Source organism: Amblyraja radiata, chromosome 41 (assembly GCF_010909765.2).
Source record: "Amblyraja radiata isolate CabotCenter1 chromosome 41, sAmbRad1.1.pri, whole genome shotgun sequence".
Classification (NCBI taxonomy): Eukaryota; Metazoa; Chordata; class Chondrichthyes; order Rajiformes; family Rajidae; genus Amblyraja; species Amblyraja radiata.
This window is the reverse complement of record NC_045996.1, coordinates 16,310,155-16,334,007: the sequence shown is the minus strand read 5'-3', so window position 1 is coordinate 16,334,007 and position 23,853 is coordinate 16,310,155. Positions and strand designations below refer to the sequence as shown.

Genomic DNA, 23,853 nt, shown 5'->3' with positions numbered 1-23,853 from the left:
CAGGTTGTGGCCCTGGTTCTCAGGAATGCTGTTGTGTAATAGAATCCTCCTGTATGTAGCCCAGCACTATTCACCAAGCTGCTCTGTGCAAAATAACCTGTGCTTGAATTATGCATACTGAGTACTAGGCATGGAAAACATCCTGCAAATCCCCTCGGCCTCCAATTATTTTCATTTAGTGTTTACCTCCCTTGTTCCTGTGCAGCCCACACACTGACACACTGTGTGTGACCGCTCTCCAATGCACTGAGCACCATTACCTTAGAGAATTGGACAGGCTAGATGCAGGAAAAATGTTCCCTATGTTGGGGGAGTCCAGAACCAGGGGTCACACAGTTTAAGAACAAGGTGTCGGCCATTTAGGACTGATATTAGGAGAAACTTCTTTCACCAAGAGAGTTGTGAATCTGTGGAATTCTCTTCAGTTAGCCCTAAGAGCTAAATCTAATGCTCTGTCCCACTTAGGAAACCTGAACGGAAACCTCTGGAGACTTTGCGCCCCACCCAAGGTTTCCGTGCGGTTCCCGGAGGTTGCAGGTAGTGGAAGCAGGTAGGGAGACTGACAAAAACCTCCGGGAACCGCACGGAAACCTTGGGTGGGGCGCAAAGTCTCCAGAGGTTTCCGATCGGGTTTCCTAAGTGGGACAGGGGCATAACTCTCTCTTGAAAACATCTCTTGGGTCTTAGAATCTCACAGCACAGAAACAGGCCCTTCGGCCCATCTTACCCATGCCTCCAACATGCCCCATCTACACATGTCCCACCTGCCAGTGTTTGGCCCATATTCCTCTACACCTTTGTCCAGTTCTGTTTTCTGTACCTGAACATCTAACTGTTCGGAAGGCAATGTCATGTTTGTCTCAAATGTGTTTTTGAAGGATTAACATGATTGTGTGAGTAGTTGGTGTTGCCAAGATATCAGAACATGGCTAGAAAGGTCATCTGTTGTTTCAATTGCAGTTTTATTCTGAGCTGACATCCCGGTTTAATCACAAACCTGGCGGAATCTGATTTCACAGACATTGCAAGGGTCAGAACAAGCCTGTGGGTGAAGGCAAACCTCCACGTCTCCCGTCCACCTATGCTGCCAATTACCTCCTCTGCTCACTTGCCCATGGCCCTGTTACACACCCTCTCCCCACACCTGCATGGTGGCGCAGCAGTAGAGCTAAACTAGATCTCCAACCTAACCTAAACATCAGAGGCTGCTTTACCTGCAGTCCCCAAATACAGGTACCCAACACCACACAGGTACTGCCCACAGGTACACAACACCACACAGGTACTGCCCACAGGTACACAACACCACACAGGTACTGCCCACATGTACACAACACCACACAGGTACTGCCCACAGGTACACAACACCACACAGGTACTGCCCACAGGTACACAACACCACACAGGTACTGCCCACAGGTACACAACACCACACAGGTACTGCCCACAGGTACACAACACCACACAGGTACTGCCCACAGGTACACAACACCACACAGGTACTGCCCACAGGTACACAACACCACACAGGTACTGCCCACAGGTACACAACACCACACAGGTACTGCCCACAGGTACACAACACCACACAGGTACTGCCCACAGGTACACAACACCACACAGGTACTGCCCACAGGTACACAGGTACACAACACCACACAGGTACTGCCCACAGGTACACAACACCACCCGCAAGGGTCCACAGGGCTCGGTGCTGGGGCCGCTATTCTTCACGTCTGTATATTAATGATTTGGACGAGGGAATTGAAGGCATTGTGACAACGTTTGCAGATGATACGAAAATAAGTGGAGGGGCACGTAGTGCGGAGAAAGCAGTATGATACTTCATACTTAATCCAGAAATCGGAAGTGCAAGGGGACTTGGGAGGGCTGGTGTAGGATTCGCAAAAAGTTAATTTGCAAGTTGAATCGGTAGTAAAGAAAGCAAACTCAATGCTAGCATTTATTTCAAGAGGGCTTGTCTCCACAATCAGCGACGTAATACTGAAGCTCTATAAGGTGTGGGTCCGGCTGCATTTGTAATATTGCGAGCAATTTTGATTTTGGGCCCCATGTCTGAGGAAGGATGTACCGGCTCTAGAGAGGGTCCAGAGGAGGTTTACAAGAATGATCTCAGGAATGAGTGGGTTAGCCTATGATGAGCGTTTGTCGGCACTGGGCCTGTACACACTGGAGTTTAGAAGGATGAGGGGGACCTCATTGAAACGTACAGAATAGTGAAAGGCTTGGATAGAGTGGATGTGGAGAGGATGTTTCCACTAGTGGGAGAGTCTAGGACTAGAGGTCACAGCCTCAGAATTAAAGGACGTTCCTTTAGGAAGGAGATGAGGAGACATTTATTTAGTTAGAGGTTGATGAATCTGTGGAATTCTTTGCCACAGAAGGCTGTGGAGGCCAAGTCAGTGGATATTCTTGGCAGAGATAGATAGATTCTTGATTAGTACATGTGTTAGGGGTTATGGGGAGAAGGCAGGAGAATGGGGCTAGGAGGGAGATAGATCAGCCACGATTGAATGGCAGAGTAGACTTGATGGGCCGAATGGCCTAATTCTACTATCCCATGACCTTATAACCACATAGGGGGCCAGTGGAAGGGAAGGATTTCATTGGGTCAACCACTTCACAGGGAAAGCCATGTTCAGGGTCAATTGGAAAACTGCAGGGAAAACACAATGTAATTAGAGCGGTCATTAACTTGCAATCTTTCTTTTAATCAGGATTTTTATTTTTAATTTGTTGACAACACCAATTTGTAAAGAAGTCAGCATGATGACAGAGTGTGGGCGTGTGTGGGCGTAGAACAGAGACCATCGAACACAGTGCAGTACAGGAACAGGCCCTTCGGCCCACAATGTCCATGCCAAACACAATCCTGTTAAACTAATCTATGTGATCCGTATCCCTCCATTCCCTGCATAACCATGTGCCTATCTAAAAGCCTCTTAAACACCACTATCGTATCTGCCTCCACCCCCACCCCTGGTAGCACGTTCCAGGCACCCACCATTCTTTGGGTAAAAACTCACCCCGCTGTTTCATCTCCATTAAACTTTCCCCCTCTCACCTTAAAGCTGTACACTCTAGTCTTTGACATTTCCACCTCAGGGAGAAAGGTTCTGGCTGTCTACCCTATCTACTTCTCTCATGATTTTATATATTCCTATCAGGTCTCCCCTCAGTCTCGAAAATAATCCAAGTTTATAATTTCACCAGAGTAAGTGGAAAGAACACGGTGACTTGTTTCCTGTCACAGAACCGACGGCATCGTGGGGGGAAAAGAGTGACCAATGTCAGTCCCACACACCTCGCAGTCCCTGGGTTGAACAGTGCAATGGAGACACTGATCTCTGATCAGTTTGTGTCCTGTAGATCTGGTATCAGGAATACAACCTGTGACCTGGGGATTTCTGAGAATTGTCCATTCTGATCCAGCTGTTCTTCCTACACATGCATCTTAGCACAAGTTACGGCTAGGGATCAGTAAACTTGTAAACCAGAATCAGAAACAATAATACTTTTCAAGAGAGAGTTAGATAGAGCTCTAGGGGCTAGTGGAATCAAGGGATATGGGGAGAAGGCAGGCACGGGTTATTGATAGGGGACGATCAGCCATGATCACAATGAATGGCGGTGCTGGCTCGAAGGGCCGAATGGCCTACTCCTGCACCTATTTTCTATGTCTCTATGCTACCTGACCTGCTGAGTTACTCCAGCACTCTGTCTTTTTTTTGTAAACAAGCATCTGCAGTTCATAAATTCATGTTCTGGGAACAGAATTCGGCCATTCGGCCCATCAAGTCTACTCCATCATTCAACCATGGCTGATCTATCTTTACCTCTCCACTCTCCTGCCTTCTCCCCATAACTCCCGATACCCGTACTGATACCCACAACATTCTTCTAAACTCCTTCGAGTACAAGCCCAGTGCCGTCAAACGCTCATCATATGTTAATCCAATCATTCATGCAAACCTCCTCTGGACCCTCTCCAATGCCAGCATAAAGTTCTATGTTTCTAGATAGAAACTGAGGCCTGGTTTAGTTTAGAGATACAGCACGGAAACAGGCCCTTCGGCCCACCAAGTCCGCCCCGACCAGCGATCCCTGCACATTAAAACCATCTTATCAACACACACTAGGGACAACTTACATTTACACCAAGCCAATTAACCTACAAACTCGTGTGGGTTTGGAATGTAGGAGGAAAATGAAGATGTCGGAGAAAACCCACGCAGGTCACGGAGAGAACGTACAAACTCCCCACAGACAGCACCCGTAGTGGGGATCGAACCCGGGCCTCTGGCTCTGCAAACGCTGCAAGGCAGCAACTCTACCGCTGCGCCACCGTGCCACTCACTTGAGGATAAGTTAATATTTCTGGCCCTCACTCGCTGTCAGGAAGACAAAGGAAGTCTGAAGATGCAAAAAAATAATTGGTAAATGATTTAAATAAACAGCCTGTGCAGAGAACTTGACATTAGTTGACTGCCTTTAAGAATTAATTTATAGGCGATTAGAGACATTAGCAGCAATTATGTGAAGGTACCCTGTTCATCATGCTCCTCTCAGTCCCAACATAAACCTTCAATGGTTGAAGAAGGGTCTCAAACCAAAACGTCACCCATTCCTTCTCTCCAGAGATGATGCCTGTCCCGCTGAGTTACTCCAGCATTTTGTGTCTATCTTCAGTGTGAAACAGCATCTGCAGCTCCTTCCCACACATCCCATCCACTACAAAATCTCCACAAATAATGTCTACGTTGAAGAAGTTCTCCTCCTCTCTGACGAGGGTTCAGCAACATCCTCTCTCGCTGCTCCCCTCAGTGATCCCTCCTTCCCTCCGATTCTACGACCACGTTTTAACTCAGACGCAATAAGGTCTTAGACTAAAGCCACACCCCCTCCACTTCATGGCAATGTCACCACAAACAAATATCACTGAGCACCAGATGAAGTGTATTTTACTTATTCACACTCAGAACATACAACATTAAATAGTACAGAACAGGAGCAGGCCCTTCGGCCCACAATGTCCGTGCTAACCATGATGCCAAATTAAACTAATCGCCTCTGAATGCAGTTTCCTCTCACAGTCCAAAGACGTACAGGTAGTGTAGGTTCATTGGCTTGGTATAAATATAAAAATTGTCCCCAGCATGTAGGATAGTGTGCGGGGATTGCTGGTTAGTGCGGACTAGGTGGGCCGAAGGGCCTGTTTCCGCTGTGCATCTCGAAACTAAAAAATCTGACTTACAAAATAATGCTTCTCATTGTATCTCAGTGCATGTGACAACAATCAACCAAAACCTGCACCTTAGACCAATAAAATGTTGAACAAGGTGCTAATCATTTCCGGGCACGGTGTCTCTCAGCCGGTATATCCGTCTCCAGGGCCAGGGCTGGATATAGGAGGAAGGTGTGTGAACAGGAAGCAATCCCAACCCAACCTCATTACATCTCCAATACTGACATTTGTCAAGGTCACAGCTCCGTGCATTATCTGCTGCAATCACTGTGACATTAAGGCAGTAAAGCTAATGCCAGGTGTTATTTATTATGGAGTGATCTAGGTTACAGACTCATTGCTGTCACCTCTGCAGCATCTGTGATTGATTTGGTTCATAACTCTGGAATTATAAGCTCCGTCGTGCCGTGACATAAACCTTGCTGGAGCAGGTCCCACGGCCCTGGCTCCTGTGTACAGAGAGGGAGAAACCAACCTGCATTCATTAGGGCATTAGTCAGGAGTAGAATTAGGCCATTCGGCTCAAGTCTACTCCGCCATTCAATCATGGCTGATCTATCTCTCCCTCCTAACCCCATTCTCCTGCCTTCTCCCCATAACCCATGACACCCGTACTGATCAAGAATCTATCTATCTCCACCTTAAAAATATCCATTGACTTGGCCTCCACAGTCGTCTGTGGCAAAGAATTCCACAGATTCACCACCCTCTGGCTAAAGGAATTTCTCCTCACCTCCTTCCTAAAAGAACATCCTTTAAATTTGAGACTATTACCTCCAGTCCTAGACTCTCCCACTAGTGGAAACATCCTCTCCACATCCACTCTATCCAAGCCTTTCACTATTCTGTACCTTTCAATGAGGGTCCCCCCCCCCTCATTCTTCTAAACTCCAGCGAGTACAGGCCCAGTGCCGACAAATGCTCATCATAGGTTAACCTACTCATTCCTGGGATCATTCTTGTAAACCTCCTCTGTCGTGGGAGAGGCCAATAACTCTGGTGCTTGGAGCAGTGGAGACACACTGGGGTTTTCCACAAACTAGGAGTTCTTGAGAAAACAAGTCCAAATTAATGCAAGCGTAATGGCCATCGATGCAGCATTAGAAATTTACCACTTAATTCATATGAAACTACCTCATCCAACTAATAATGGTTACATTTCACTGCAGACAGCAGTCTGAATTAATTAATAATTGGTAAACCGTGGGGAAAATTGGGCATAAATGTTCTTCCTTATTAAAGGAGGGAGTTTGATGCCGGTATCTTCAGTAAGGAGCAGGAATGAATGAGTTGAACAGACACTTGTTTTATACAGCATAGTGCAAGGGTGGGTCGCGGTTAGGTAAACCTTTCTATTACCTGTCCTCAGTAATGCAGGAGCATAACTGAAGCAAGCAGCCAGCTCCTGCTGCCTGTTTTGTCATTCAGTAAGCTCATGGCTGATCTTTGATCTCAACACCGTTTTCCCAGTTCCCATATCCTTTCATCATCTTAACGTGCAAAACTGATGCAGCTTTATAGGACTTGGGTGATGCCACACTTACAGTCTGATTCACACAGCACAGAAACTGGCCTTTGGCCCATCTTGACAAGCTGAACAAGATGCCCCAAATATACTCGTCTCACCTGTCCACGTTTGGCCCACAACCCTCTAAACCTTTAAAGACACAGAGTACTGGAGTAACTCAGCGGGTCAGGCAGCATCTGTGGAGAACATGGATAGGTGACGTTTCACAGAGTGCTGGAGTAACTCAGCTGGGTCAGGCAGCATCTGTGGAGAACATGGATAGGTGACGTTTCACAGAGTGCTGGAGTAACTCAGCGGGTCAGGCAGCATCTGTGGAGAACATGGATAGGTGACGTTTCACAGAGTGCTGGAGTAACTCAGCGGGTCAGGCAGCATCTGTGGAGAACATGGATAGGTGATGTTTCACAGAGTGCTGGAGTAACTCAGCGGGTCAGGCAGCATCTGTGGAGAACATGGATAGGTGACGTTTCACAGAGTGCTGGAGTAACTCAGCGGGTCAGGCAGCATCTGTGGAGAACATGGATAGGTGACGTTTCACAGAGTGCTGGAGTAACTCAGTGGGTCAGGCAGCATCTGTGGAGAACTTGGATAGGTGATGTTTCAGGTTGGGACCTTTCTTCAGATGGATTTTAAGGGGAGGGGCTGCCACTAGTTTCCTCTAAACTCCAAACCCTTTCAGTTTCTCCCCATCTAAAGAATAGTGCACTACGCTAGTCTGCACCTTTCCTACTGAGGACATAACTCCCCAGGTGTGTACATGCACCACCTTGATCTACAACTGATGCTGTCTTCATTAACGTTTAAGAAAGAACTGCAGATGCTGGAAAAATCGAAGGTAGACAAAAACTCAGCTGGTGAGGCAGCATCTATGGAGCGAAGGAATAGGCGACGTTTCGGGTCGAGACCTTTCTTCATTTGTTTGTTACTTAGTTTAGTTTTGTTTTTAGTTTAGAGATACAGCACAGAAACAGGCCCTTCGGCCCACCGAGTACGCACCGACCAGCGATCCCCACTCGCTAACACTACCCTACACACACTAGGGACAATTTTGCATTTACACCAAGCCAATTAGCCTACAAACCCGCACGTCTTTAGAGTGTGGGAGGAAACCGAAGTTATCGGAGAAAACCCACGCTGGTCACGGGGAGAACGTGCAAACTCCGTACAGACAGCACCCGTAGTTGGGATCGAACCCGGGTCTTTGGCACTATGGTAGTTGCTCCACCTGCTGCACCACCATGCCACCCCTTATACCTACGCCACTGTGTGTACTTATAAGTATATTTCTTATTTCAGATAGTTGTCTCCTTAGAGTAATGTTTTCATTGTCATTTTGTACCGGTAAATATATATATACTTTTGTTAAAATAGTGTGGTCTGACTGCTTGTACTGTTCTGTACCTGGATGATGTCTCAGTTCTTGTAGCCTGCACTCTCACAAAGGAAGGCAGGCATGTAAACACTGTCTTTACTGGTCCCCAGCTGACGTGGAGAATTTCTGGCGCTTAGAGAAATTTGGTTAACATTTACTAATCAAAATTGTGAGTCATGCTTCAAGGAGAAGGAGAAAGATGCTGACTCTCCCAGTACTCTGTTGATTTCTGATGAGAATAAAACGCAACGAACAGGCTCGGAAACTGAAACACAATGATCGTGGTGGCACAGAAACAGCCCACGTCACTGGATCTACATCGAGAGATTGATTAGTGGGGGGGGGGGGGTCCGGGGTTATGGGGAGAAGGCAGGAGAATGGGGCTGAGATGGAAAGATAGAGGCGCCATGATTGAATGGTGAAGTAGGCTTGATGGGCCGAATGGCCAACTTAGTGTCATAGATCCATAGTGATACATCATGGAAACAGGTCCTCCAGCCCAACTTGCCCACACAGGCCAACATGCCACATCTATACTAGTCCCACCTGCCCGTGTTTGGCCCAGATCCCTCCAAACCTGTCCTATCTATGCATTTCAGCTCCTAGAACTAATGAACACAGGCAGAAGCTGATGGATTGAGCCATTCCAATCAGCTCCAAACTCAAGAGACCATATTTCTACATAAATCTTCTGTATGCAACCGGTGATCCATTTCCCCATCTGCTTCCTGGTTTTGGTTTATTACTTAGTTTAGTTTAGAGATACAGCACAGAAACAGGCCCTTCGGCCCACCGATTCTGCACCGACCAGCGATCCCCGTACACTAACATTATCCCACACACACACCAGGGACAATTTACATTTACACCAAGCCAATTAACCTACAAACCTGCACGTCTTTGGAGTGTGGGAGGAAATCGAAGATCTCCGAGAAAACCCACGCAGGTCACGGGGAGAACGTACAAACTCCGTACAGACAGCGCCCATAGTCAGGATTTGCTCCCGACTAAGGCATGCACAAGACATCCAGAACATCCAGGGCCCCAGTTCAGAATTATTGATTCCTTCTGATCAAAAATCAACGCAGTGACGCAGCCCCAAGCATGCAGCAGAATCCAGCTTCACTTTGCACCACCACCTTCCATTAGGACTTAATAGAATTATGGAGGAAATGTATTAAAATTCCTGGTGCTCTCTGTGAGCGAGTCTTTAAAGCTGCAATTTGGCAGCATTATTCGGCGTTTAATTCGCTGCAGCAGCTGGAGGATTAGCTGAAGTGGTTTCTTTATCACTTCCCTGCCTGCTCCATGGTGAGAGAATCTTCCATTTCTGCTCCCTATCTCACCTGCCGCCATTTAATTGGTAGTTATTCCCCTCCGTTGGCCCAAGGCATTGCTGTGTCCTCTCCTGATCTTTCTTAATCCATCACAATCACACAGCATGGAAACAGGCCCTTCGGCCCAACTCCTCCATGCTGACAAAGATGCCACATCTAAGCTCGTCCCATATGCCCACATTTGGCCCACATCGCTCGGAAACGTTCCTATCCAGTTACCTATCCAAATGTTGTTATAGTCCCTGCCTCAACTACCTCCTCTGTCAGCTCGCTCCATACACCCACCACCCTCTGTGTGACAATGTTACATTAGTTTAGCATTGGAGTCAGATGTGAAGTTGTAATTAGGTCTTCACCCCAGAGCCCACACCCGTGCAGTGGCCATTGGAGACCTATAGATGCTTGTGTAACGGGCTCATGTGTAGTAATGCCCCTGTCCCACTTAGGAAACCTGAACGGAAATTTCTGGAGACTTTGTGCCCCACCCAAGGTTTCCATGCGGTTCCCGGAGGTTTTTGTCAATCTCCCTACCTGCTTCCACTACCTGCAACCTCCGGCAACCACCTGCAACCTCCGGGAACCGCACGGAAACCTTTGGTGGGGCGCAAAGTCTCCAGAGGTTTCCATTCAGGTTTCAGGGGCTTAACACTGTGAGCTTTAGTTTAGTTTAGAGATATAGCGCGGTAACAGGCCCTTCAGCCCATCGAATCCACACCGACCAGCTATCCCCGCACATTAACACTAACCTACACACACACACACACACACTAGGGACAATTTTTTACATTTACACCAAGCCAATTAACCAACAAACCTGTACGTCTTTGGAGTGTGGGAGGAAACGGAAGATTTCGGAGAAAACCCACGCAGGTCACGAGGAGAAGGTGTGAGCAGCATACACTGTGTGACAAGTTTAAATAATATGTTCATAGAAAATCAAAGGTTGTCACATTGAGTTAGTGGATGTGTTGGAATGAAAGACTTAGTACCGCCACAGGGGTACAATAAATTTCAAATCTCAATGGTGCCAGACGATGTGGGTTTGGGTAGTAAACTCACAGCTGAAGCAGTGAATGATTCAGGCTAGGCTCAGGGTAGGGGAGCATGGGGACTTGTCCTCAGATAGCCACAGGAGGTGGCTACACCTCTGGCACTCATTGGCCTTTTAATAACCAACCCTGACTCCAGTTGCCTTGTGACAGGAGACACAGAACTGGGGCAGAGAACTGACAGATACAGATCCAGGGACTGAATAAAGTCCTCTCCTGCCCAACTCATTCTACGTACGATACAATAGAACTTTAATCATCCCCAGAGGGAGATTGGTCCTCCAACAGTCACAACACCAACAAGGTAAAAAACTTGAACTTAAAATTGAATTAAAAAAGTGAAAAAAAGATAAAGAAATCACTGGGCAAAACAGGCAAATTCTGAATGATTTGGTCTTCTTTTATCTACTTTCTACAAGCATATGGTGCAACACAACCTTAGAAATTAAACGTTTCAGAACCGGGTGGAAGGTGAATAAAGATATGAAATAGGTATATCTCTCTCCCTCAATCTCTTTATTTTTATTTCCTTTCTGCCTCTCTATGTCTTTTTTTTTCTTCTCTTTTTTCTACTCTATCTCCTTCTACCTTTTCTTTGGGTTTTCTTGACTATCTCACGAACCAACACTAGGATATTCTCTTCTCCTCTATCTTGACTACTCTCATTTTCTGTTCTATTCTGCTAAATTTGAAACAAGAAGTTGTACATGAACTGCATTATCTCATTATGTATTGTATTAGATTAGATTAGATTAGATTCGTTTATTGTCATTCAGACCTTTCGGTCTGAACGAAATGTTGTTTCCTGCAGTCATACATATAATTTAAAAAATGACAAAAACAAACAATCAACACAAATTTAACATCCACCACAGTGAGTTCACCAAACACCTCCTCACTGTGGTGGAAGGCAAAATCCCAAAGTCTCTGTCTCTTCCCTCTTTGTTCTCCCTCTGCGCCGAGGCGACGGTTCAAACTCCGCGGGTGGTCGCTGCCTCCGCCACAGCTTCGGGGCCGAGTCGGGTCTCCGCTGCCGCTGCCGCCGCCGCTCCAGGGCCGAGTCGGGTCTCCGCTGCCGCTGCCGCCGCCACAGCTCCAGGGCCGAGTCGGGTCTCCGCTGCCGCCGCTACAGCTTCGGGGCCGAGTCGGGTCTCCGCTGCCGCCGCTACAGCTTCGGGGCCGAGTCGGGTCTCCGCTGCCGCTGCCGCCGCCGCTCCAGGGCCGAGTCGGGTCTCCGCTGCCGCTGCCGCCGCCACAGCTCCAGGGCCGAGTCGGGTCTCCGCTGCCGCCGCTACAGCTTCGGGGCCGAGTCGGGTCTCCGCTGCCGCCGCTACAGCTTCGGGGCCGAGTCGGGTCTCCGCTGCCGCCGCTACAGCTTCGGGGCCGAGTCGGGTCTCTGCTGCTGCCGCCGCCGCCACAGCTCCAGGGCCGAGTCGGGTCTCTGCTGCCACCGCCGCTACACCACCGATGCCGCCAGCTCCGCCATTAGGCCTCGGCGCAGACGGAGATGGGGAATACGACCGAAGAAAAAGTCGCATCCCCCGAAGGAAGAGACCAAAGCATGTTTCTCCCACCCCACACCCACACACATACACAACTTAATAAAACAAAATTAACTAAAACATGACAAGGAACAAAACGAAAGAAAAAAAACAGACGGACTGCAGGTGGGCCGCAGCTGTTAAGCCAGATACTCACTTCTAATATAAATAAATAAATAAAAATAAATCACAACTGGTCTGGCTGCCGTGTGCCAGAACAAACAAACAAACTCGGGCTCATCCCCTGGGCAGAGGATTCTAAAACTAGAGTGCCCCCCCCCCCCCCTCCACCCCCCACACACAATGCCCCCCCCCCCTTTGTTCTCCCACCGTCTCACACAGCAGACCCCCCACCACCCCCCCCCCCCCCACACGCCGGGTCCCCATTGTCTTCCCCCCATCCCTGCCCCTCGAGTCCTGTGAATCTCCTCCGCATCTTATTAACGGAGTGATGTCCCTCCTATAGCCGAGTGACCAGAACTGCCCACTGTACTCCGAGGACTGGTCTCACCAAGACGTGTACAGCTCCATCACCATGTCCCAATGTTTGTACTCAATCCCCTCCCTAATGAAGGCAACCGTGCGAGCAACAGAGGAGGGGGGAGGGGGGGCTGGAGAACAAAGGTTGACCCAGCATGGAGATGTGTCTCGACTTGGTCTGCAGGTGGTCGCACGGTGACGCAGCGGGTAGAGCTGCTGCCTCACAGCATCGGATATCCCAATACAATCTGAACCTCAGCTGCAGTCTCTATGGAGTTTGCACGTTCTTCCTGCGTGGGTTTTCTCCGGGTGCTCCAGTTTCAATAAACAATAGACAATAGGTGCACGAGTAGGTCATTCGGCCCTTCGAGCCAGCACCGCCATTCAATGTGATCATGGTTGATCATCCCCAATCAGTACCCCGTTCCTGCCTTCTCCCCATATCCCCTGACTCTGCTATTTTTAAGAGCCCTATCTAGCTCTCTCTTGAAAGCATCCAGAGAACCGGCCTCCACCGCCCTCTGAGGCAGAGAATTCCACAGACTCCCACGTCTCAAAGATGTGCGGGTTTGTAGGTTATTCAGCCCTCTGTAAATTGCCCCAAGTGTGTAGGAAGTGGATGATAATGTAGAACTGTGAACAGGTGATCGATGGTTGACGTGGACTTGAGTTGAGTTTATTGTCACATGTGCTGAGGTACAGTGAAAGTTTTTGGGCTGAAGAGCCCGTTTCCATGCTATATCTCGTGTTCATAAGTGATAGGAGCAGAATTAGGCCATTCGGCCCATCAAGTCTACTCCGCCATTCAATCATGGCTGATCTATCTCTCCCTCCTAACCCCATTCTCCTGCCTTCTCCCAATAACCCCTGACACCCATACTAATCAACAATCTATCTCTGCCGTGAAAATATCCATTGACTTGTGGCCTCCACAGCCGTCTGTAAACTAAACAGAAGTGAGCAATGCAGGGTCAGCTGAAGAAGCGTCCCGAAACAAAACGTCACCTATCCATGTTCTCCACAGATGCTGCCTGACCCGCTGAGTTACTCCAGCACTCTGTGAAACGTCGCCTATCCATGTTCTCAACAGATGCTGCCTGACCCGCTGAGTTACTCCAGCACTCTGTGTCCCATTTAGTGATGTTTAGCGATTTAGGGTGTGTCCATGTTAGTGTCTGTCCTGCATCCTTCAGTGTGTGGGAACGCACTCTGCTATTCTCACTACGAGATGTATAATAGGTCACATGAGCGTCTGTTTCATTGCCTGTTTTACCTTCTTTCTTGGGCTTGAATGCTCCATCAGGCCTTTCACCGTAACCAGGAAACTGCTTCAACAGTTCCAGGGCTGTGAGAATGAGACTAACACCTCAGGTAGATACCGATAATTAGGTGGAAATATGTGGAGAGATGAACACGGATGGAGCAGTAGGTGTGGGGGAGTGTAGAGGAAGATTTTAATGTTATCTTCAATTGTTGGGAGCTTTCACTTATTTGAAACCAGATTGATGTGAAATTGTCTGAATTCACTGAAATTATTTCTTCCCTTTGGAAGCTCTGGGGATTGGCGTGACATTGCCCACATTGAGAGCGAGTTTTCAATTATGTTTGGTCAAATCTTGCAATGCCCTCGTGTCAACAACAAGCCTGAGATCCCGAGTCAACAGCACAGCAAGGGAATACAACACAGGGCTTTGTCATTGGCATCACTGTTGCAGTAAAGAGGTTGGGGATTCTGCCTAGTACTCCTGGCCATCACAGTACTGACCTCCCACCATCGAAGGCCCATCACACTGACCCCCCACCATCGAAGGCCCATCACAGTACTGACCCCCCACCATCGAAGGGATCTACAGTAGGCGCTGCCTCAAAAAGGCAGCCAGCATCATCAGAGACCCACACCACCCTTGCCATGCTCTCATCTCACTGCCACCATCGGGAAGAAGGTAAAGGAGCCTGAAAACTATCACCTCCAGATTCAAAAACAGCTTCTCCCCAACACTCTCAAAAAAGCTCTGATCTACGTGGACTATTATTGCACTATTATTGTTTGATTTTAATAAGTACCTATGTGTTCATGTGTATATGTATATTATACAGCATGTGTATGTGTGTGTGTGTGTGTGTGTGTGTGTGTATGTACACACACACACACACAGAACAGTTTTTTCTTTCTCGTTTATTATATTGGTTACATAGTACTATGTTCACATATTCTGTTGAGCTTCTGCAAGTAAGAGTTTCATTGTTCTATCTGGGACACGACAATAAAACACTTGACCATTGGCCATCCATTTCTGAGCACCTCTAATATTGTTATGGGCATTGGCCTATTGTCACGTGTATTAAGGTACAGTGAAATGCTTTGTTTGCTATCCCATAAAATCATGATGTCGTTTAGTTTAGAGATACAGAGCAGGAACAGGCCCTTCGGCCCACCGAGTCCGTGCTGACCAGGATCGAACCCGGGTCTCTGGCACTATGAGGCAGCAACTCTACCGCTGCACCACCCTAAACTTCACCACAAGTACAATCGAGACGTATATACAAGAGTATAACTGGTAGTGTAGAATATCATGTTACAGCAAAAATGCAGCTTTTAAAAAAATCATCAGGTTTGCTGACCTGTACCTGACCAACTGATTCTTTCCACGACAGAAAGGGGAGGAGTTGTACCGTTTGATAGCCACAGGGAAGAAGGATCTCCTGTGGCGTTGTGTGCTGCATCTTGGTGGAACCAGTCTGTTGCTGAAGGTGCTCCTCAGGTTGTCCAGTGTCATGGAGGGGGTAAGCTGTATTATCCAGTATGTACTGCAGTTTGAGGAGCATCCTCCCCGCCAAGACCACCTCCCGTGGATCCAACTCCACCCTCAGGACTGAGCCAGCCTTCCTGATGAGCTTGTTGTCCTGTTGGCATGGACGACCTTTGTCCTGCTGCCCCGGCACACTGTGCCGCTCCAGGTAGACCAGCGATGATTAATGAGAGGCCAGGGGGACTATCTAGTCACCTCAACAACCTTGCCTGTGTCCCGTCACCAACAATACTCCCCCTTTCCTCCCCACATCCTGAGACACACTTGCTTCACGCTTTCCCATGTGTGCTGGGGGGTCAGTAACCTGAATCGTGATCCCCTCTTCCCTCCCCACACACGCAGCTTCCAAATGGCGTCCAACCCAGGCGACTATTTGCGAGCTGGGCACAGATGCAGATCTACAATGTGTAGGAGGGAACTGCAGATGCTGGTTTAATCTGAAGATACTCATAAAAAGCTGGAGTAACTCAGCGGGTCAGGCAGCATCTCGTGACTGAAGAAGGGTCTCAACCTGATACATCACCTATCCCTTTTCTCCAGAGTTGCGGTAAATCTACAGTCACATATTACAATCACTCCACACTCAAATCTCTACGGCAACAACGATCCCTTATCATGTATCCACACTGCTTCCTCTCCCAGTTTGACCTGGTCACCCCTATTGAAATCTCCAAACTCATCAGCTCTTCCAAACCCACTACCTGCTCCCTCGACCCTCTCCCCACTCCCCTGCTGAAGTCCTGCCTCCCTGTTCTCTGCCCCTACCTCACTAATCTCTTCAACTCCTCATTGTCCCAAGGAATTGTCCCCTCCGCTTTCAAAACTGCTGCCGTTACACCAATCTTAAAGAAACCTGGTCTTGATCCCTCCTCTCTCATTAACTACCGCCCAATCTCAAACCTCCCCTTTCTTTCAAAAACCCTGGAGCGTATCGTTGCGTCGCAACTTCATTCCCACCTCCTTGCGTATAACCTACTTGAACCCCTCCAATCTGGCTTTCGCCCCCTCCATAGCACAGAAACTGCTCTCCTCAAAGTCAACGACCTCCTCACCTCTGCTGACACTGGTTCCCTCAACATCCTCATCCTCCTCGACCTGAGCGCAGCCTTCGATACAGTGAACCATAACATCCTGCTCACCAGACTCAAAGACCTCGGCATTGAAGGCTCTGCACTCAGCTGGCTCCGTTCCTACCTTTCCAACAGACCCCACTTCATCTCTCTCCACAACCACACCTCTGCTACAGCCACAGTCACTCAAGGCGTTCCCCAAGGCTCCGTACTCGGCCCCCTCCTCTTCATCATCTACATCCTCCCCCTTGGTCAGATACTCCGCCACTTCAATCTGGACATCCACTGTTACGCTGATGACACCCAGATTTACCTTGGCACCAAATCCCCCCACAACCCCCCCCCTCTCCCATATCAACTCCTGTTTGTCAGCTATAAAAACCTGGATGCAACATAATTTCCTCAAACTCAACAGCGATAAGACAGAATTCCTCCTCATAGGCTCCAAAGCCACACTCAGCAAAATCAATAACCCCACTCTCACCATCGACGGCACCACTGTCTCCCCATCTCCCCAGGCCCGCAACCTAGGCGTGATCTTTGATTCCACCCTCTCCCTTGAGCCTCACATCCGCCATGTCATTAAAACCTCCTTCTTTCATCTCCGCAACATCGCCAAACTCAGACCCTCTCTCACACCGCCCGCTGCTGAAAGACTCATCCATGCCTTCATCTCCTCCCGACTGGACTATTGCAACTCACTTCTCCTTGGCATCAGCTCCACCTACATCAACCGACTCCAACTGGTCCAGAACGCAGCCGCCCGACTCATCACCCACACCAAATCCTGGCATCACATCATTCCAGTCCTCAAAAAACTTCACTGGCTTCCCATCTCCCACCGGATCACCTACAAAATCCTGGTCCTCACCTACAAAGCCCTCCACCATCTGGCCCCCCCATATCTCACTGACCTCCTCTCCCCCTACCAACCCTCACGGTCCCTCAGATCCACATCAGCCGGTCTCCTCTCCATCCACAAGTCCAACCTCCGCAGTTTTGGGGACAGAGCCTTACCCAGGGCAGCTCCCAGGCTCTGGAACTCCCTCCCCCAACTGATCCGCAATTCCGTGTCCCTCACCATCTTCCAGTCCCGCCTCAAGACCCATCTCTTCACCTCTGCCTATCCTTAGCCCCACGTCCCCGTCCCTTTTCATCTGTGCATTAATTGCCTCATACTGTGTTTTGTATTGAATTCTGTCTTTACTTTGTGTACTAGTCATGTCTCTACTATTTATTTCATTCCCCTTACATTTTTCCTCTACATGCTCAATTTTTGTAAGGTGTCCTTGAGACTCTTGAAAGGCGCCCATAAATAAAATTTATTATTATTATTATTATCTGTAAACTGTAAATGGATCGATTGTAATCATGTATTGTCTTTCCGCTGACTGGTTAGCACGCAACAAAAAGCTTTTCACTGTACCTCAGTACACGTGACAATAAACTGAATTGAAACTGAAAGCGGGTATCTCTGTCTTTCCATCCATATTTATTTCAGACTTCCTGCATCAGCAGTTTGTATTTATTTGACAATTGAATCACATGTAGAAGATAACAAGCTAAAGCCAACTGCAAGATCTTAATACTGATTCACTTCATGTTATCTAATGGGGCCCAATCAATAAAAAATACAGTTACTATTGAATTGTAAACTAGCCTGACATTGAGAAATGGGCTAAATAGAATAATAAAATTGATCACATGCTTGAATTATATTCTTTCACAATCCTGATCTTATTCCAAAATCAAAACTTGTTCAAGAGGCCACCTGTCAGTGCTTCATTAACTTATTAGCCCACAGACAGATTGCGACATTATTTACTTAACGGCACAACAGCCTATTGTAATATCATCACTCTGGTAACTCTGTCCGGCGTACAGAGATATGACTGGTTTGGCTAAGAATCTCTGGGCCACGCTGCAAAAGGGGATAAGGTCCTAGTGCTGCTCTTCAACGCAACTTGACAGAGGTTAAGTGAAAGTTATTGGAAACAGGCCCTTTGGCCGACTCTGCCTATCGATCACCCGCTCGCACCCCAATTCTGGGTTATTCCACCTTCTCATGTGGGATGTGGCTTCCTGTACATCGGCGAGTTCAAGTGTAGGCTTGGCGACCATTTATAAGACTTGCACCCAGTCCTCCAAGACCTGCTGGATCTCCTGGTCGATAAACATTTTAACCCCACTTCCCATTTCCACACTGGCCACTCTGTCCTGGGCCTCCTCCATCATCCACACACAAGCTGTCAGAACATCACCATACTTGGATAGTTTATACCCCAATGGTACAAACATAGAGTTCTCCAATGTTATGTAACAATTTCCCCCCGGCCCCATTTCCTTTCCTACGCCCACCCTGATGTACATCCTCCCCCCTCCCTCTCCCCCATCCCATCCCTCCGGCTTTACATTTCACATCTCTTTATCTGACATCATTTTGTCTCCTTGTCGCCTCCACTCGTAGTCCACCCATCTGCCCATCTATCACTTCCAGGCTTTGCCTCACCTTCACCTCTTTCCCAGTGCCCCCCCCCCTCCCCCCTCACCACCACTCCAATCCGTCTGAAGCAGGGTCCCGAATTAAAATGTCAACTATCCATGAGATGCTGCCTGATCCGCTGAGTTATTCCAACATTTTTAGCGTTTTTTTTTTTTTTTTTTTTTTTTTTTTAAACTCAGCTGGTGCTCTTAATTCTTTCTCTTGAAATATCCAGGCTGCAGTTAAATCTCCAAGCCTGGAAAGATCGACATTACAAATCTCCACCTCCTACAGCAGCCATTAATTCGAGTCGAGGTAGCCAACTTAACACCAATTGTATTGAAGAACAGATGTTTAGTGCAATGATTTGAAACGGCTCCAAGCCGACTCGAATTATCCAACACACAGGCAGACGTGGATCAGAGGCTCCTACAGAACCTAGACCTGGCTCCTGTCCCACATTGCTGGGAATAAAAGACTAGGTTCCTCTCAACCACTGTGTATTCACACGGCCAGCTTGCATTAATCAGAGTCCCCTCCATTTCTTCCACTTAAGGAATATTTTGCCAAAAACAACAAGATAAACAAGCAGATAAATATAGTACCTGCAGCTTTGATTTCCCTCCAACCAATACACGCGTGTGAGCCTCGATGAACACACACATGTGAGCTGTTTATACGAGTGACATGTCCACTGAGTCTACACTGACCAATGATCCCTGCACACTAACACACTCCTACACACACTAGGGGCAATTTACAATTTTACCAAAGCCAATTAACCTACAAACCTGCACATCTTTGGAGTGTGGGTGGAAACTGAGTACCCGGAGAAAACCCACGTGGTCACAGAGAGAACATACAAACTCCGTACAGAAAGCACCCATAGTCAGGATCGCACCCGGGTCTCTGGTGCAGTGAGGCAGCAGATCTACCACTGTGCCACTGTGTCACCTTTAGCTAAAAGATCCAGGTGAAGGGTTTGAAATCTGAATGACCCCCAGAGGCCACATTCTGTACGACTCTGTCCCAGTAATATTCTGAATTGCAGTAAAACTTGTGATTGATAGCATTCTCCCCATCACTGTAATTCTTCCTCGATGCTGTTCAAAAACCATAGCAACACATCCTTTCAGGCAACATAGGGGGAGAACCTTGTAGATCCCAGAGAGGAAAGATGGTCATTTTGGACACACAAATTGCTGGGCAGACAATGGAGTGGTCAGCAAGCCCAGAGATGTTGTTGGGAAAGGATGGATGGCAGTCAACGTGGAACCGCTTCTCACTCCTGTAGCTACTTCCTTCAAAGGCCTCTCACCAACTGGGCACTCACTGTCCTCATGCAGAGTGTTCCACTACAGGCTGCCCTGAACACCTAGCGAGGTCTCAATGTCCGGTTTTTGGGGAGCGATTAGTGAGGGGAGAGGGGAGGATGGGAGAGGGAAACAGAGAGGGGCGGTGGGGAAAAGGGGGGGGGGTAGGGGGAGGAGGGGGGAAGGGGAGAAGGGGACGAGAGAAAGGGATGGGGGGGTGAAAGGAGGAGGGGGAGAGGAGGAAGGGGGTTGAGCGAAGAGAACTTACAGGTAAAGCAGCATTGTAACAAACAGAGTATCAGCGCGCTGCATCCTCTCCATGTTACAACACAATCATTCACCGTGACCTTGTGTTTAATGGATTCACTAATGATGGCTTCCTACACGACGCACGTTCATCAGCTAGCTGTCTGTTCCTCGGCCACCCCGGGTACATCGCTGCCACGGAGCCTCGTTACCCGAGCGGGGGGTGGGGTGGGGTAGGGGGGTGGGGGGGCGAGTCTATTTGGACCCAGTGTCCGGTAAAGCGGGGCGGCTCCGGCTGCTCTAAGTGTTCAAAAGGGAACTGCAGATGCTGGAATATCGAAGGTACACACAATTGCTGGGGAAACTCAGCGGCTGCAGCAGCATCTATGGAGCGAAGGAAATAGGCGACGTTTCGGGCCGAAACCCTTCCTCAGAACTCGCGTTCCCGCCGCGTTTACAGACTCGGCGTCGGTTTACATTTGACTTTGGTGGGTTTGGTTGTCAGATTGCTGCAAATATTTCGAAACAGTTTGATCTCAAATATGTCGCCCTGAGTCCGAGTCAAACGGGGAAATAATTTGCCTTCAACATCACCCTCGCGTTGTAAACCGGCTCATTGTTTCCGGAATCCGAGTGAGAGGGGCGAGGAAACGGCCGGGATTGTGACTGGGTGGGGATTCCGTAACGCGGGGACCGTGGGCGATGCCTACTCAAATCTGGAAACCACGGGCAGTTGGAGGCTGCAGGGTACACGAGGCTTTTACAGTGGCGGCCAGTCGGGACTCAAAGACTATAAACAGTGCTTCAGGGAAAACAAGTCAACTCTTTCAAATGAGGTGAAGGGCAGCAAGACCTAGAGCAAGGTCTGAAGGAATTTCTATGCATATATTATTCATTAGCCCAGCCATATTGAAAAGTTGCATGCAGAGACATTTTTTTTTATCGCTGGAGAAAGTGCAAACGCCTTTCTGGGTTCTACTGCAATGCAATGCTATCTGTTATGGGAGTTGCATTTTTACAAACGGCCGCATTTCGCCCAGCTGCACGCTGTACCTGCGGACCCTGTACTAAATGACCATTAGAGACATTGCAATAAACACGGTTCTGCTTGACGAAGGAAGAGGGTTTGTAGAGCGTTTTTACCTTAGGATGGAACCGGGCGGCGGAATCAGGCAGCGACTTGTCCCTGTGGGTTGAAGGGAGGGGGAGGGGTGGTCGATATTCGCTCCCCCTTGTGTGGCGAGTGTTCGGGTAAGCCACGGTCTTCGGGGAGGTTACAGGCAGCTTTGCATCAGGAAGAATACTCGGCGCTGCAACTCGGCGGTCAAATCTTACAGTCCCTCCCTCCACGCTGGCGATATATTCAGCACCGCGGCCAGTTCCCGTCCACTGGAGGTGGTTTCAGTACCGCGGACAGCTCCCTCCACGCTAACGATGGCTTCAGCCCCACAGTCAGCTCCTGTCACCCGTCTACTAGCGAATGTTTCAGCACCGCGGACAGCTCCCTCCTCGCTGGCGGCGGCTTCAGCACCGCGGTCAGTTCCCGAGTCCCGCTCCGCCCGCCCGCACTTGCACAGGCTCCAGCTCCGGCCGGGCGACCCCTTGTCCTTGGCGGTGGCCGGCGCTAGAAGGAACGGACTCCCCGCGCCGCCCGCCCGCTCTCCAGGGGAAGACTCGGGCTCAGGAAGGTTGCGGTGAACGGGAGAGGAACCAGGGGCATCCTCGCCGCCTTGTGCGTGTGCGGAGCAGCCGAGTCTCAGCGCAGCCCCGTGTAAGCCGAGCCCGGCTCCCCCACTGCCCCCTCCCTGGCACGTAGCGCTCCCGCTGTCCTTGCAGAGGCTGGGGGCGATACAGATGTGCCAGTCCACAGCTGCAGCAACACCTGCAACAGCAGCCTCCCTTCCTCGCTGATCGCCTCTCTTTAAATCCCGGCTACATCAGAGTCTCCGCATTCTCCACACAAGAACAGCGGCCGAGTCCTGTCTCTGCCCGTCTCTCCCTCCCTCAGTCTGCCGATTGCCCACACTCCATTCTCCGGCCATCCAGCGCGCAGGAACACGGATAGCTGGAGGGAGAAGCGGGCTGAGAGAATCAACCAGGCAACTCTCTGGAGGAGTGGCCGTGCGTCTCATGCATATAAATGAGGACAGGCGCAGTTAGCACAGTTGTAGCAGAGTGGGCTAGAGAGGCAGAGGGAGGGGTGACAGAGAGAGAGCAGAGGGAGGGGTGACCAGAGGGAGGGGTAACAGAGCGAGAGAGAGAGAGAGAGAGAGAGGCAGAGGGACGGATGATAGCGAGAGAGAGCATAAGGAGGGGTGACAAAGAGAGAGAGGCAGAGGGAGGGATTACAGAGAGAGAGCGGAGGGAGGAGTGACAGACAGAGAGTGGAGGGAGGGGTGACAGAGAGGGGCAGAAAGCTGTGAAAGACGATACACAAAGACAGATGGACAAGTAAAACACTAAGGGAGAAGATCTACAAAATATCATTTCATTTTTAGAACCAAATCACGATTAGATTTTTAAGAATTCATTCAAGGGATCTGGGCATTGAAGATATTTATTCTGAATCTAATCTGGTTCTTCTTCAGATGATGGTTCCTCGTCAGCTTCTGATTGGTTCTGGGGTACTGTGGGCTAAGTGGGGACTCCAAAGTGGGGCAGGTGATGCCAGGTAGGATACGCACAAGGCTAGAGTGAGTCTGATCTTTACTGATCTTCGATCCATTCCCATTGGAAGAAATCAATGAGAATAATAATAATAATAATAATAATGGATGGGATTTATATAGCGCCTTTCTAATACTCAAGGCGCTTTACATCGCATTATTCATTCACTCCTCAGTCGCACTCGGTGGTGGTAAGCTACTTCTGTAGCCACAGCTGCCCTGGGGCAGACTGACGGAAGCGTGGCTGCCAATCTGCGCCTACGGCCCCTCCGACCACCACCAATCACTCACACACATTCACACACAGGCAAAGGTGGGTGAAGTGTCTTGCCCAAGGACACAACGACAGTATGCACTCCAAGCGGGATTCGAACCGGCTACCTTCCGGTTGCCAGCCGAACACCTAGCCCATTGTGCCATCTGTCGTCCCGAATCAGTCTGAAGAAGGGTCCCGACCCAAAACGTCACCTATCCATGTTCTCCACAGATGCTGCCTGACCCGCTGAGTTACTCCAGCACTCATATTCACACTGCCTGATACGCTGTTACCTGCCAGGCTGCAGAACAGTGTGGACGAGGATTCCAATAGCAGCTGTTTAACCAACATAAGCATGAAGGTTATAATGTCTTCCTGTTCCTCCCCTGCCACAGATTCGGTGATTCGCCATTGCAATTGACCGTAACCCACCCCAA

The 23,853-nt window shown here is 49.0% G+C and overlaps 1 protein-coding gene across 2 annotated transcripts in view; it reads right to left on the bottom strand.

The window, feature by feature from the left end:
* Window positions 1-21,994, bottom strand: part of LOC116967774 (leucine-rich repeat and fibronectin type III domain-containing protein 1-like protein) — a 98,339-nt gene extending 76,345 nt beyond the window's left edge. For both annotated transcript variants that reach the window (XM_033014379.1, XM_033014380.1), the window contains exon 1: window positions 21,638-21,994. The gene's annotated coding sequence lies outside the window, so the exon portion shown is untranslated. The remainder of the gene's footprint in view (window positions 1-21,637) is intronic.
* Between the last annotated feature and the right edge of the window lie 1,859 nt (window positions 21,995-23,853).